The following is a 13,978-nucleotide window of genomic DNA, read 5'->3' as shown; positions in this document are numbered from 1 at the left end:
ACGAAGCGGCAAGGAAAAAACGGCAGGGTAAGGAGTTTTGGCTATGGGGGGGGCAGCGCGAAGGCACTGCTAACACCCCCTTTGCCACCCTCTGGGGCGTAAAAACGCTTTCCTGGGGTAAATAGAAGTTCAGGTTAGCCAACTGTGCAGGGCTAAGGGAGAGAAAGAAACAATCCAACCTGTAAATGAACGAAATTGAATCAGAATAGAGAATTCCTGAATCGGCCAAGGAGCTCGTCAATGCACTGCCTGTCTCGCACGAGGCTGAGCATAAACTGGGGAACGCTACGGAGGAGTCACGTGGAGGAGGAGGAGCGTTCTTCAATTCAAGCTCAGCCTGTGAGTGCAGAGACTGGAGCACCTCCCACTTCTGGATGCTCTGAGCAGCTCTAAGGAGAATAATAGATTTTAAGGGAAATCTCTTTCAACTCTTCATTTCTGAAATGAATTCTTGTGCTTAAAAAGAAGGCAGTGAAAATTAAATAGTACAGATTGGAAATTCCATTAACAGTGAAACCAAAGTAGCAGAGTAGGATAGCAATAGCATTTAGATTTATATACTGCTTTACAGTGCTTTACAGCCCTCTCTAAGTAGTTTACTGAGTTAGCATATTGCCCCCAACAATCTGGCTGCTCATTTTACCCATCCCAAAAGGATGGAAGGCTGAATCAACCTTGAACCTGGTTAGATTTGAACTGCCAAATTGTAGGCAGCTAGCAGTTAGCAGAAGTAGCCTGCAGTACTGCACTCTAACCACTGCACCATCGCGGCTCAGGATGAGGTCATTATGAGGAGGAATTTGGAGCTGGAATCAGGGAAGTAACCCAATCTTTTTCTTCCTTTTGTCCTTATTGGGATTGAGAGGGAAAGTTTTAGACTCTTAGAAGGTTTTAAACTTTGAACAGATTATTTTCTCAATGCCAATAATGGTAGAAAAGACCCTGAGTATTCTCTGTAGGCAGTAGAGTATTTGACTAGTTACCTGAAGAAAGGAGAAAGCTACAAGACAACTCTTGGGACATGATATGAGGGATCAAGGAGACAACAGCGGCTTCAAAATCATTCACATTTAAAGCCCCCCCCAAAATACCTGACAAACCTGAATTATTGCAAAAAGCCTGTTTTACAAAGGCAAAAAGACACCACTTGTAATCACCCACAGGGCATGTTTACTATTTCTGAACTGGATTACAGAGTCTTGTGTTACAGAATCATAGGGGCCTTAAGGCTATACTGAAACAGGATGAGACTTCTTTCTGTGTCCCAATGAAAATAAAGAGTTTAGGGAAAAGTTGATAGATTTAAGAAAAAGAAAAGAAGTCACAACTTACAATACAATAGAAGGATGATCAGTTCAAACACCAATGTGCTAAAGTTATAGTATTTAATGGAAGGGGTTCAGTGGAAGCCATGCTGATAGGTGGTAAGGCTCAAGTCAAGTTCTAGAAATGGGGCTCTGTGCTAGTGCATATATGTATACAGGTAGTCCTTGACTTACAACCACAGAATTTCCACTGCTAAGCAAGACAGTTGTTAAGTGAGCTGCCCTTGATTTTACAACTCTTTGAAATGGTTGTTAAATGAATCATTGCAGTTGTTAAGTGAATCATGAAGAGAATCTGACTTCCTCCAGTGAATTTGCTTGTCAGAAGCCATATGGGAAGGTCACAAATGGTGATCACATGACCCCAGGATGCTACAACCAATCATATGTTGGTTGACAAGTGCCTGAATTTTGATCACATAACTGTGGGGATGTTGTGATGGTCATAAGTGTGAGGACTAGTTGTAAGCCACTTTTTCAGTGCTGTTATAACTTCAAATGGTTGCTAAACAAATGGTTTTAAGATGAGGACTACCTGTACATGAATCACAAAGACCATGATGAAGAACTTGACAGTACTGCTGTCATTAGATTAAACTGTTTGGAATTAACAGGATAGAACTGTTATCAAATGAATACTGCAAATTGATGAAAGTTTAATTGATACATGGCTAATAATTCTCCAGGCTGGATGACTATCAAAGATAAGAATAACTTTTAAAGAAGCAGCACCTATACAAGCTTAGTAGTAGTAGCAGCAGCAGGTTGAAAAATTTAGATAGTATTTACAAAGGGGGGATATCATGGCTACACGTATGTAGTGTGTGGGCTATAGGTATAGATATAGGTTATGAATAGAATAGAATAGAATTCTTTATTGGCCAAGTGTGGTTGGACACACAAGGAATTTGTCTTGTTGCAAATGCTTTCAGTGTACATAAAAGAAAAGACACATTCGTCAAGGGTCAAGAATCATAACGTACAACACTTAATGATAGTCATAGGGTACAATAAGCAATCAAATCACACTAGGAAATAGTCAATATAAATCGTAAGGATACAAGCGACAAAATTACAGTCATACAGTCACAAGTGGAAGGGGATGGGTGATAAGGAGTGATTAGAAGATTAACAGTGATAGTAGTGCAGACTTTGTAATAGTTGAACAGTGTTGAGGGAATTATTTGTTTAGCAGAATGATGGCTTTCGGGGGGCAAAACTGTTCTTGTGTCTAGTTGTTCTTGTATGCAGTGCTCTATAGCGTCATTTTGAGGGAAGGAGTTGAAACAGTTTATGTCCAGGATGTGAGGGGTCTGTAAATATTTTCACAGCCCTCTTTTTGACTCATGCAGTATACAAGTCCTTGATTGAAGGCAGGTTGGTAGTAATTGTTTTTCTGCAGTCCTAATTATCCTCTGAAGTCTGTGTCTGTCCTGTTGGGTTGCAGAACCAAACCAGACAGTTATAGAGGTGCAGATGACAGACTCAATAATTCCTCTGTAGAACTGTATCAGCAGCTTCTTGGGCAGTTTGAGCTTTCTGAGTTGGCGCAGAAAGAACATTCTTTGTTGTGCTTTTGGATGACGTTTTTGATGTTAGGTGTCCATGTTTGGCTATCAACAGACTAGTTATGAGATTTTAGAAAATAGTCTTTATTGACTGTTCTAAATAAATCATGCTTCACTGACAACAATCATCCTACATGAAATTTCAAACTAATCTCTGGCTATGGTGTTTACTTAGCCTGCCTGCTTAGTTTCTGGTTGTTTGGGAAGGCATTATCAACTCGAAGCAAAATATTGCAACCTGGATGTTAGGCGACACATATTCCACTGAGGCTTCGGTTGCTTCCTCCTCCCTTCTTTCATTTGTGTCCTTGATCCCGATCCCAGCAGCATTCACCGAAGGCTTGGTACATTATATCGGCGCATAACACGCATAGTCTTTATTGACTGTTCTAGTCTTTATTGATCACTGTTCTAAATAAATCATGCTTCACTGACAAGCAATCATCCTACATGAAAAAAGAAACTAATCTCTGGCTATGGTTTACTTAGTGCCGCAGAAGGCATTATCAACTCCAAAATATTGCAACCTGGATGTTAAACACATATTCCACTGAGACTTCATTTTATTGACTGTTATGAAAATATTTGTACAGCACCATATCTAAACTTCCACAAAACTGATATAATCCACAACACTCTCTTCTAACTCTGTCTTCATGTATCTCAACACTCTTTGCAGCTTTCTGGAAGGTTAAAAAGGCCAATGGCCTGCCAGATTTCAATGGAAGGGTGTTCCATTGAGCAGGGACCATTCCAGAAAGGCTACACTTCCTAGATCCAGCCATATGACAACATTTAAGGAAAGGAATCTGGAGAGTGACTATGCTGTCTGATCCGGTGAAAAGGGCGCATATCCTCTGGGAGAGGCGGTCCCACAGTAATCTACTCCTGTGCCATGGAGGGGTTTCAAAGTAATAGCAACATCTTGACTTGCACCTAGAAACTTGTGCACTTCTACTTATATTTTTCATTTTTAAAAGTATTGAAATGGTAAGAAAAGTTTATGGCTACAGAAAAAGCTAGATTTAGTACCTTATTTTGCACATCTATTTTAAGCTATCATTTGCATAATAAAGAACTTAGCAACAGAATTCTATATTCCTCTTATATATAAACACAGAGCAGTGAATAATTTTATATGATCTAACTTTAATTGAACACACCCATCATCATGTTTGATATTATGTAATGCTACACAATAATCTTAATTATATATGTGAACTTGAATATTTTTAGAATAAAAATAATATTTCCATTTGATTTATTCTCCAGAATGAAACAGCTTTGTTTAAAAAAGAGGTTTTAAAAGATGCAGTTTTCTGTTCAATTTTCATTTAAATGTTTATCATCCATATATGGATACATACTCTTCATGAATAAAATAGTAAATTGAAATGATTAACATGATGAAATAAGAAAAGGAAATACTGTTAAATTTAGGTTACTCCAATATTATTCACTATATTGCACTGTACCTATCTCTCCTTGTAAACATTCTTGTCTCTACCATGTTTATCCATTGCTTCATTCATTGCAGTTTTTTAAGTTCTCATTTTCTCTTTTTGAGGATCAGATTAACTCCACCCAAGTGTGATCTTCTCAGTCTTCACCATACTCTTGATCTAGGCACTCTTTTTTTGTATATTTGTTTTGCAATTGAATCCTCATTGCCTTTTTCTATTTAATCAATCATGTCAACATAGGTTTTATACTAGTCATTCATTTTTGTAAGTGGTTCAGCAACCACTTATTCTTGATCCTCTTATTTTACCACACATGTTTCTGGAGTATCACATTCTCCCTCTGTTACTTTTATATTTCTCCTAAAATACCTAATTCTCACTTCCATAAAACAAAGTGGCCATCTGTTCTTCTTTCAAAAATATTCATACCATATAACCAATCATATACAGGTAGTGCTTAACTTACAACAGTTAATTGAGTGACCGTTCGAAATTACAACACTGAAAAAAGTAACTTATGACCATTTTTCACACTTATGACCACTGCAGCATCCCCACGGTCATGTGATCAAAATTCAGGTGCTGTGTTATATTTATGAGTGTTGCAGGGTCATGTGATACCCTTCTGCGACTTTCTGACAAGCAAAGTCCATGGGGAAGCCAAATTCACTTTACAACTATGTTGCTATCTGAACAATTGCAGTGATTCACTTAACAGGCATGGCAACAAAGGTCATAAAATGGGGCAAAACAGCAACAGAAATTTTGGGCTCAATTTTGGTCATAAGTCGAGGACTACCTATATTAACTTTTTCTACCAACGTTTGGACATCTCAAAGTTTCTCCATTCATTTTACCATATTTAATCAAATTCTACCAAAATTCATTAACTTGCCTATTAATTTTTTGATGTTTGAAATTGAATCACACTCTTGAAGTGCAGTAAGAGTAACATAAAGAAGGCAGCGATCTTTGGATGAACATACTGTCCTCCCATCTCAAGGATGAGAGGTGTGTATTGAGGCAGTGTGGGTCTCTAAGCCTTGTGAAGAGAACTTTTAACTTTTTGAGAAAAGGGAGGCACTCCTCAAATATCTAGAACATCAGCTATGATATTGCAAGAAAAGATCCAAACTCTTTTATTCCAAAGTTGCAGAACAGAAGATAATTGATCTATACCGGTAGTCCTCGACTTGCAACAGTTCATTTAGTGACCATTCAATGGCATTGAAAAAAGTGAATTATGACTATTTTCAACACTTACAACTGTTGCAGCTTCCTCACTGTCACGTGATCAAAATTCAGATGCTTGGCAACTGACTTCTGTTTATGACGGTTTTAGTATCCTGAGGTCATGTGATCACCTTTTGTGACTTTCTATCAAGCAAAATCAATGGGGAAGCCAAATTCACTTAACAACTATGTTACTAACTTAACATTTCAGGATTCACTTAACAACTGTGGCAAACAAGGTCATAAAATAGGGTAAAAGTCATTTAACAAATGTCTCACTTAGCAACATAAATTTTGGGCTCAATTGTGGTTGTAAGCCAAGGGCTACTGTATTACAGAATTGCAGATTCCAACCAAATTCTAGAAAAAACTTTCTAACAGTGGAACCAGGGACGTATACTCTCCTTCATTGGATGTGTTCAACTGGACGCTAGGCAACCAGGTTCTGGAATGCTTTAATCTGGATTCCTATATTGAGCAGGGATTACATTCCATATTCTAAGTGACCTCTACCAACCCTATCACCGTACACTTGCCATTCAGGTCAAGAATGGGCCTAAATTTCTATTCTTCCAGAAACCTATCCCCACATTCAGCTAAACTTTAAGGACTCCCATAGCATGATGCAAAGTAGAAAAATCAAGTTTTATATACATACATACATACAAACATATATTCTTAAGTTTCACGGGTATATTTTCTTAAGTTTTCACGGGTATTTATATGTATGGTATTCAGCTTTGTTCGGGTATTTTCCCACATCATTATAGTTGTGCTTTTAAAGTTGTAGCGCGTTTGGCAGAATCTCATCTGCCATCATCAGGCTTCTGTATTGTGTTCGTCTGACGAACACAGAAGCCTGATGATGGCAGATGATCTGCGCTGCTACAACTTTAAAAGCACAACTATAATGACGTGGAAAATACCCAACAAAGCTGAATACTCATCTCTCTACATACATACATACATACATACATACATACATACATAATTAGTTGTTTCCTACCACCCTTTTAAAATAAAGGGCTTTTTTGGAGCTAGGAAAAGGGTAGGTAAGAGGAATTTATCTGCTCAATGTTTATTTGGCTACTTTCTCTTATCTGAAGAGCACTGGCTTCCACCTTGCCAACTTTAATTTTTACAGGGGTTCTATGAGTCGTAATGTTGCCTAATATTTCCTTCAAAAATCATTCCTTGATTATACAGTTAGCTGTTACATCCCTTATTGTTTGTAGTTATCAAAACATGATTACATAGATAATAATAGAATGGGGAAAAAATTAAACAAAACAATTTAAATAGATGTTGGAATTCAGGGGTGCTTCCTATAGTTCACAGGACAGCCTACTTATGGTGATCACTACCCATCATCACATATCCAAAGAATGAACCTATCAGGATTTCCTGTTCCTACCCCCTCTGTATTACATAAACTATAGCATTTCAAAGAACCTTTGACAAAAAAAGCTTGACAAACAAATCAAAATTCTGTGCATTTCTAAAGCATTTTACAGTTTCTTGGACAGATATTCCTGAGCTATATTCGCAAGTAAAATACTTATGCCCAGCTGAAGCAGAAGTAAAGACATAAGGCATTTCCTTCTATTTCATCCAAAAGATTCCTCTAATGAGCACCAACATAAAAAAAGAAAATCCATATAAATTAGCTACTATACTTAATCATATCAGTTACAAGTAGTGTTCAAAACCCATGTGACCCCAATCTTTTTAAGCAATTACTGAGCAAGATGCTATATAGTACTTACCAATATAAGTAATAGGAAAGAGCCAGGACAATCAGCATTGAACAAATGCCCGTTAAGAAAAACATTCCTGATCGGTTTGTCAGCATATTTTAAATATATTTTTGGTTTTTCAGATAATGGCGGGGGGAAAGCAACAGAGAACCCAGGAATTTAGCAGTCCTTACTTGAAGGACAAATCTTCCTTGACATGAAAGAAGGATTATGATTGCAAAAACACGGAGTAGCAAATCTGAAAACACTGCAGCCACTAAAACTGCCTTCTCAGAAACCGTCTATTCTCCCAGCACCATTTCTTTTCTCAATAGCATTATTGTTAAACAATCCAAATAATTCAATATAATTTAAAAAACCACAATCAAGAAAAGAAAACCATAAAGACCTTTCAATAAACATTACAGTCAACACTGATATATTGAGTCACTGACTTAATCCAATAATTGTCTTAAGGAAAAATGCAATGCAAAGCTTCACAAGATCTTGTGTTGCACTATGGGGAAACAGAAAAGGATAAGATAATAAATGCAGTGGTGTAAATACGGTCATTTTTATAATTTATTCATGATAGAATTAACTTTTGTTTTAAAAAAATCTAGGGTTTTCCTTTAAATTTATTTATACTATGCTTTTTATTACAAACATTTGCATTGATAAGCACAGTATAAATAGGAACAATTATTACTTTAAAATAGACTCAAAAAAGAAACGGTACATTAACAAAATTAAGACTTTGGAATAAAAACAGGAGAAATAATTTATAAACTATTCATTGTCTAGTACAGTGGTCGCCAACCAGTGGGCTGAGGACCACTGCTGGTCCACAGAGAACTGTCACCCCCAAAGCAATTAATCCAGGCTGTGCAGGAACACAAGGCTGATCCGCCCACATGGCCCATGGGAACACAAGACTTGCGTCACTTGCATTGCGAACAACACAAGGTACTGAGGGGAGGTGGCAGAGGGCGGAGGGGAGAAACTTGCCCCACTCACCCCACACGCCTCACCTGGTCACCGGGCTGCTTCTTTCTGCTGCTTCTGCTTTTGGCTGCATGCAAGGAAAGCAACAAAAGTTTTTCTTTCTCTCCATCAAACTCCACCAGAAACGAGTCTTTGGGACCCTGCAAGGCATCCTGCTCCAAGAGGCTGTGCCGGCAAAGACTCATTTCTGGTGGAGTTTGGGGGAGAGAAAGAAAGACTTCTGCTGCTTTTGCTGCTTTCCTTGCATGAAGCCAAAAGTCTCTCTCTCTCTCTCTCTCTCCCCCCGAGAACGGAGTTGGAGACAGTATCCTGCGAACCCAAATAATGATCGATTGGTAGGAAAACGGGGTGGGGAATTTTCCTGCAGACTTTTTTCTTGCAGCCACCGTCAGTCAAAATTCATATTAGTGGTCCGTGGGATTTAAAATTATGAATTTGGTGGTCCCTGAGGTCCAAAAGGTTGGCGACCCCTGGTCTAGTAGCTACTAATAGCTCAAATAATACAAGTCTGTTGGATAAAATACATATATATGGATACGATTCATATAGTTACCTCAATTACTGTATTTATGCATATGGCATACACCCATTGTGCAAAGCTTTTAATAAGTTATTTAATTTGTATCATCAAATCAATTAGTGAGATACAGAAGTGATTCAGAGAAACACCAAACTTTCTGCCTTTGTAGGTTCAGAATATTGCAACTTTCCCTCTGTATATGAATATGGATAACCTTGAAGGGCTGGGGGGATGAGCCAGCTGGTGGCTCTCCGATAGTGACTGTAGTGACTTTTATCATTTTCACAAACTCTGACTATCTGCAGGCTTAGAGGGAAGAGTTGAACTGCTTGCTCTCGCTCTTTCTCCTAAATTTCTTTAGGCAACCTGATCTGGAGGATAAGAAGCAAAAAGAGACAGATTTATTCCACTGCTCTTTTTCAGTTTGTGCTCAATCATAAAAACACACAGTACTTGTGATGCAGAAAGCCTACATTTTTAATCTTCAAGAAGAAAAAGATCTTGCCAATCTGCAAGAAAAGTTATTAAAAGATCTTCAGGAATCCTTAGGAGGTACCCATAATTAGTAAAACACAAACCCACAAGGAAAAAAATATCAAAATTCACTGTATAACTGGCATGCTAGCAGGGAAATGTGTAAGCTTTTGAGTTTGTTTATTAATTTTTTATGCTGCACATCTCACTGATACAGCTACTCTGGGTGGCTTACAATATGATAAAAAGTTTTAAAAAAAGTCCTATGGGACAGTTAAATTTGGAGGAATTAAACAGAAAACCTAAAACCCAATACAATGGATGGTCTGGGGGTGGGGGATCTTTTCTATCCACAATGGAGCAGGCCCCTGTTGGGAGCACAGGCTAGTTCTGCAGAATGCTTCACCAAGCAAGATGTAACAGATGTGGAGAACCCAGAAAATGCAGCAATTTGTCCACAGTGATTCAAGTATGAGATCTGCTGTTTAACCCAGATGGAGATTATAGACTGCATGGTGCACTGATACTGATCCAGATATACCAATAAACATTATTCACCATGCTGAAAAGAAGCCAAATTCTAATTCTAATCCCAGTCTATATAATGTTAGAATTATGTTTCTGAAGCTGAATTAAATCTACACAATGAACAGGGTGCATTACTTCAAAATTCTAAATGCCTAGCTTAGGAAGGACACACACAGCCCACAACCACACAGACTATTAATTTCACTGGGATCTATGTCCATATTTTATAGTCAAGAAAAAGAGGCACATGTTCAAAAGGAAAAACATTTATAGTTCTGATTATTTAACAGAGTTCCATCATACCAAACTTTGATTAATAGAAAAAAGGAATTAAAATATAAAAGTGTGATTAATATTCATTGGATTGTGTGTCAGATATGTATTAAAATTTTGGAATGTGATAAAAGAACAAATTGTAATTATATTGTAATTATATCTTACTGAATTATTCAAAATGCTTTGACTTCCCAACATTAAGACTAAGAAGAGCACCTCACTTGTCCTGGGGAATTTAACAGGAAAAAATGTGGGGAACAATGAATTATGAATATAAATTATGTAATCAAGCGAGTGTTAGGTGGCTACAAATGTGGTTTCAATAGACAATAAATTGTTAAGCCATATGTCGTTCTCCTCTCTCATATCAATCTCTTCTCAATAGAAAAGGTCTGATGAAAAAAATATATATAAAAGAGTTTAGATGTGCACTTAAGGCCTTCTTGTTCAACCCATCATCTCCAAATGGAGGGCTAGCGTTAGAATCCATAGATACCGTCCTCTCTCTATCCTTCAAAAGGCTACATTTCCATTTCTAACTTGACTGGTGGACCAACAAGTATGAAGTTGGTGTGAAAACACTAAAGAACAAGTAACATCAGATTGTTCTCTGGAATATAAAGCTAGTAAAAAGTAGGAGGGCTAAAAAAGATAATTAAGCAAACAGTGTGCGCAGCTGTTAATGTATTACTTCTGTCTCCTGTAGCATAAACGCTTTCCAGTAGTTTTTAAGTATTATTATACACTCAACTGCTCTTATTTTATGTAATACAAACCAGTATCATAATCCTTTAATGCAGATGTGATCCTCTTGCTTGGTGCCAAAGGCTATGGTTACAAATATCTAATGAACTACAGATTAGTGCAATTTGCACCTCATTTTCATTAACATGGTAAATGATCAGAAGATGCACCTGTCCCTATTAGCTGGCATTATTGACTTATACCAGTTCTGGAAATAGATCAACTTTAAAGGACTCGCAAAGTAAGCAGATGGGCAAGCTGGTTTATTCTTATTTTCTTTTTTAGTTATTGCCCTTGAATATTTCCTCAAACATTTTCAAATGTATCAGCAATGTAAGAAACAGCTCTCAATTTTAGATTATAAAGAAATACGGTAAATTAAGGTATACGGTAAACTGCATAGAAAATCTATTTACATATTTCTGAATTGACAGTCTTGCTTAAAAATCTGTGTTTGGGAGGCTGAATGTACCATGACTTTTACTCTCAAAGTATGTAACAGTTCCCAAAATGCTCTACAGTTCAAGGTGACTTTGCAAAAAATATTAAAATGTATAAGTGGTGAAAAATAAAACAATAATAATTCAGATAACCCTAGATTTATGACCATTTATTTAATGAAGGTTTAAAATTATGACAGCCTCAGAAAAAGTAACTTATGACCTCTACTCAGTTATGACATTGCACTACTCCATGGTAACTATTTGGGCACTAGTAACCAGCTCCAATTTACAACTGGTTGCAGTATTCTGTAGTCATGTGATGATGATCTGTAACTTATTTTGCTGGAAAAAAGCAAAATTTCTGGCTAAAAGTGCCCATTGGGAAAAATGTTGACTTAGCAACCTGTAATTTGCTTAATGAGTGCCATAAATTTTTTTTGTAAAACCGAGTCCCATTAGACTTATGACAGAAATTCTGGTCCCAACGGTGGTCATTAGTCAAGGACTATTTATAGTTGAAAATGGTATTTTTCTACCTTTCTGGTTTGCAATATGATTTACTGCAATTACTAACATCTAGATCAATAATCGGTTTTGGCAATCTATATCTTGATACAGAAAAACAGTATTTTGATTTCCTGAGTCATTCAATTCAGAAAGTATTAATAACTACTGTACTGATTATTCTCTCAGCCAACAAATATTTGCCAATTTCAATATTTTTTATCAAGGACTTTGAAAATACAGGATATTTTCAGTTAGAAGACTCCCAATAATATTATTTAAAAGATTGTGGCAGTTATTCTATTGTTACCATAACAATTTACCCAGATAAAAGGAGTAATAGAAATAATGCAGTAAAATTTATAAATGGTGCTTGACCTCCATGTAGTTTTCTGAACAAAGGAGGATAATTTCTCAATAAAAGCCTTTTCTTAAAGCACAAACACAAAATGATGTTCTTATCAGAACAAGCTATGAGGTGGGGAACCAGCAGTCCCTTTCACAGCTCTAACCAGCTTGTCGAATAGTGAGGAATATTGGGAGTTGTAGTTCAACCTGGTGGGCCACAGAATTCCTACCACTGATGTAATAATTATTTAATTAAATGACAATTTTTGGTCCAAACAAATTTATCATTAAACATACTGCCATTGCTTCATAATCATGTTAATGAAAGACATTTTCCACTCTGTTGGTAAACATATGCTGGTAAAATGAATGTTCTGTCCTGAATATATAATTGCTTGGATAGGACCAAGGGACAAGTATTCTAAGTCAATTAAACTAGGATCAAGCTGCAGCAACAAATCTCTACTGCAATATTTATTTTTATAATAGTTCTCTAGGGACCTATTTGAGATAGTGTTTACCTCTGTTAATTAAAGGAACACCGTCGTGGGAAACAGATGCCACTGTTGGGATTGTAGCACAGTTTCTTTTTTTTAAGCAATGAGAATATCAGAATTCTTATGTGTTGCTTCTTTTGTTTAAAGGAAGATTTATTTTAAAATTTTAAGTATTATTTGTACAAACTATCCAAAACAATGTTTTTCACAATTATATATTAATGAGATATTAGCCAAATTTCATAACTTGATTCTCTCTGTGAAGATTTTATAGGATTTCAAAGGATTAAACAATCTATTTAACAAGCATATACTCATTGATATTGCTTAGCAGTTGAAGTGGCTAAGCAATATCAATGAGTATATGCTTATTAAATAGATTGTTTAATCCTTTGAAATCCTATGAAATCTTCACAGAATATACATTACATAGTTGAATGTGCTGACAACAAAATCACACAAAAATTATCAATGGAAATCAAATTTAGCAACCCATGGAGGTCTGGATTTGGAGTTACACTTAAAATAAAAGTGGAAAAAACACCACAGGCTGATCCAACTTTGATGTAATGTCCTTAAAACAAGTCAAAATGAGGCTCAGTAGTGTGTGTGGCCTCCACGTGCCTGCATGACCTCCCTACAACACCTGGGCATGCTCCTGATGAGGTGGCGGATGGACTCCTGAGGGATCTCCTCCCATACCTGGACTAAAGCATCCCCCAACTCCTGGACAGTCTGTGGTGCAACGTGACGTTGGTGGATGAAGCGAGGCATGATGTCCCAGATGTGCTCAATTGGATTCAGGTCTGGGGAATGGGCAGGCCAGTCCATAGCATCAATGCCTTCGTCTTGCAGAAACTGCTGACACACTCCAGCCACATGAAGTCTAGCATTGTCGTGCATTAGGAGGAACCCAGGGCCAACCGCACCAACATATGGTGTCACAAGGGGTCTGAGGATCTCATCTCGGTACCTAATGGCAGTCAGGCTACCTCTGGCGAACACATGGAGGGCTGTGTGGCCCCTAAAGAAATGCCACCCCACACCATTACTGACCCACTGCCAAACCGGTCATGTTGAAGGATGTTGCAGGCAGCAAAACATTCTCCACAGCGTCTCCACACCCTGTCACATCTGTCACATGTGCTCAGTGTGAACCTTTCATCTGTGAAGAGCACAGGGCGCCAGTGGCGAATGTGCCAACCTTGGTGTTCTCTGGCAAATGCCAAACGTCCTGCACGGTGTTGGGCTGTAAGCACAACCCCCACCTGTGGACGTCAGGCCCTCATACCACCCTCATGGAGCCTATTTCTG

General features: G+C 37.5%; 1 protein-coding gene across 5 annotated transcripts in view; it reads right to left on the bottom strand.

The window, feature by feature from the left end:
* Window positions 1-13,978, bottom strand: part of AGPAT3 (1-acylglycerol-3-phosphate O-acyltransferase 3) — a 117,801-nt gene that overhangs the window by 47,074 nt on the left and 56,749 nt on the right. Inside the window, exon 1 of one of the 5 annotated variants that reach the window (XM_087967556.1) lies at window positions 7,356-7,734. The exons of the other annotated variants lie outside the window; for them this stretch is intronic. The gene's annotated coding sequence lies outside the window, so the exon portion shown is untranslated. Of the gene's footprint in view, window positions 1-7,355; window positions 7,735-13,978 lie in introns of those variants that run through there. 5 annotated transcript variants of the gene reach the window in all.

Source organism: Notechis scutatus, chromosome 5 (assembly GCF_049901735.1).
Source record: "Notechis scutatus isolate UNSWTSFEM ecotype Mainland chromosome 5, rNotScu1.2, whole genome shotgun sequence".
In the NCBI taxonomy this organism is placed as follows: domain Eukaryota; kingdom Metazoa; phylum Chordata; class Lepidosauria; order Squamata; family Elapidae; genus Notechis; species Notechis scutatus.
The sequence above is the reverse complement of the archived record's forward strand: the minus strand, read 5'-3'. Positions and strand labels throughout refer to the sequence as shown.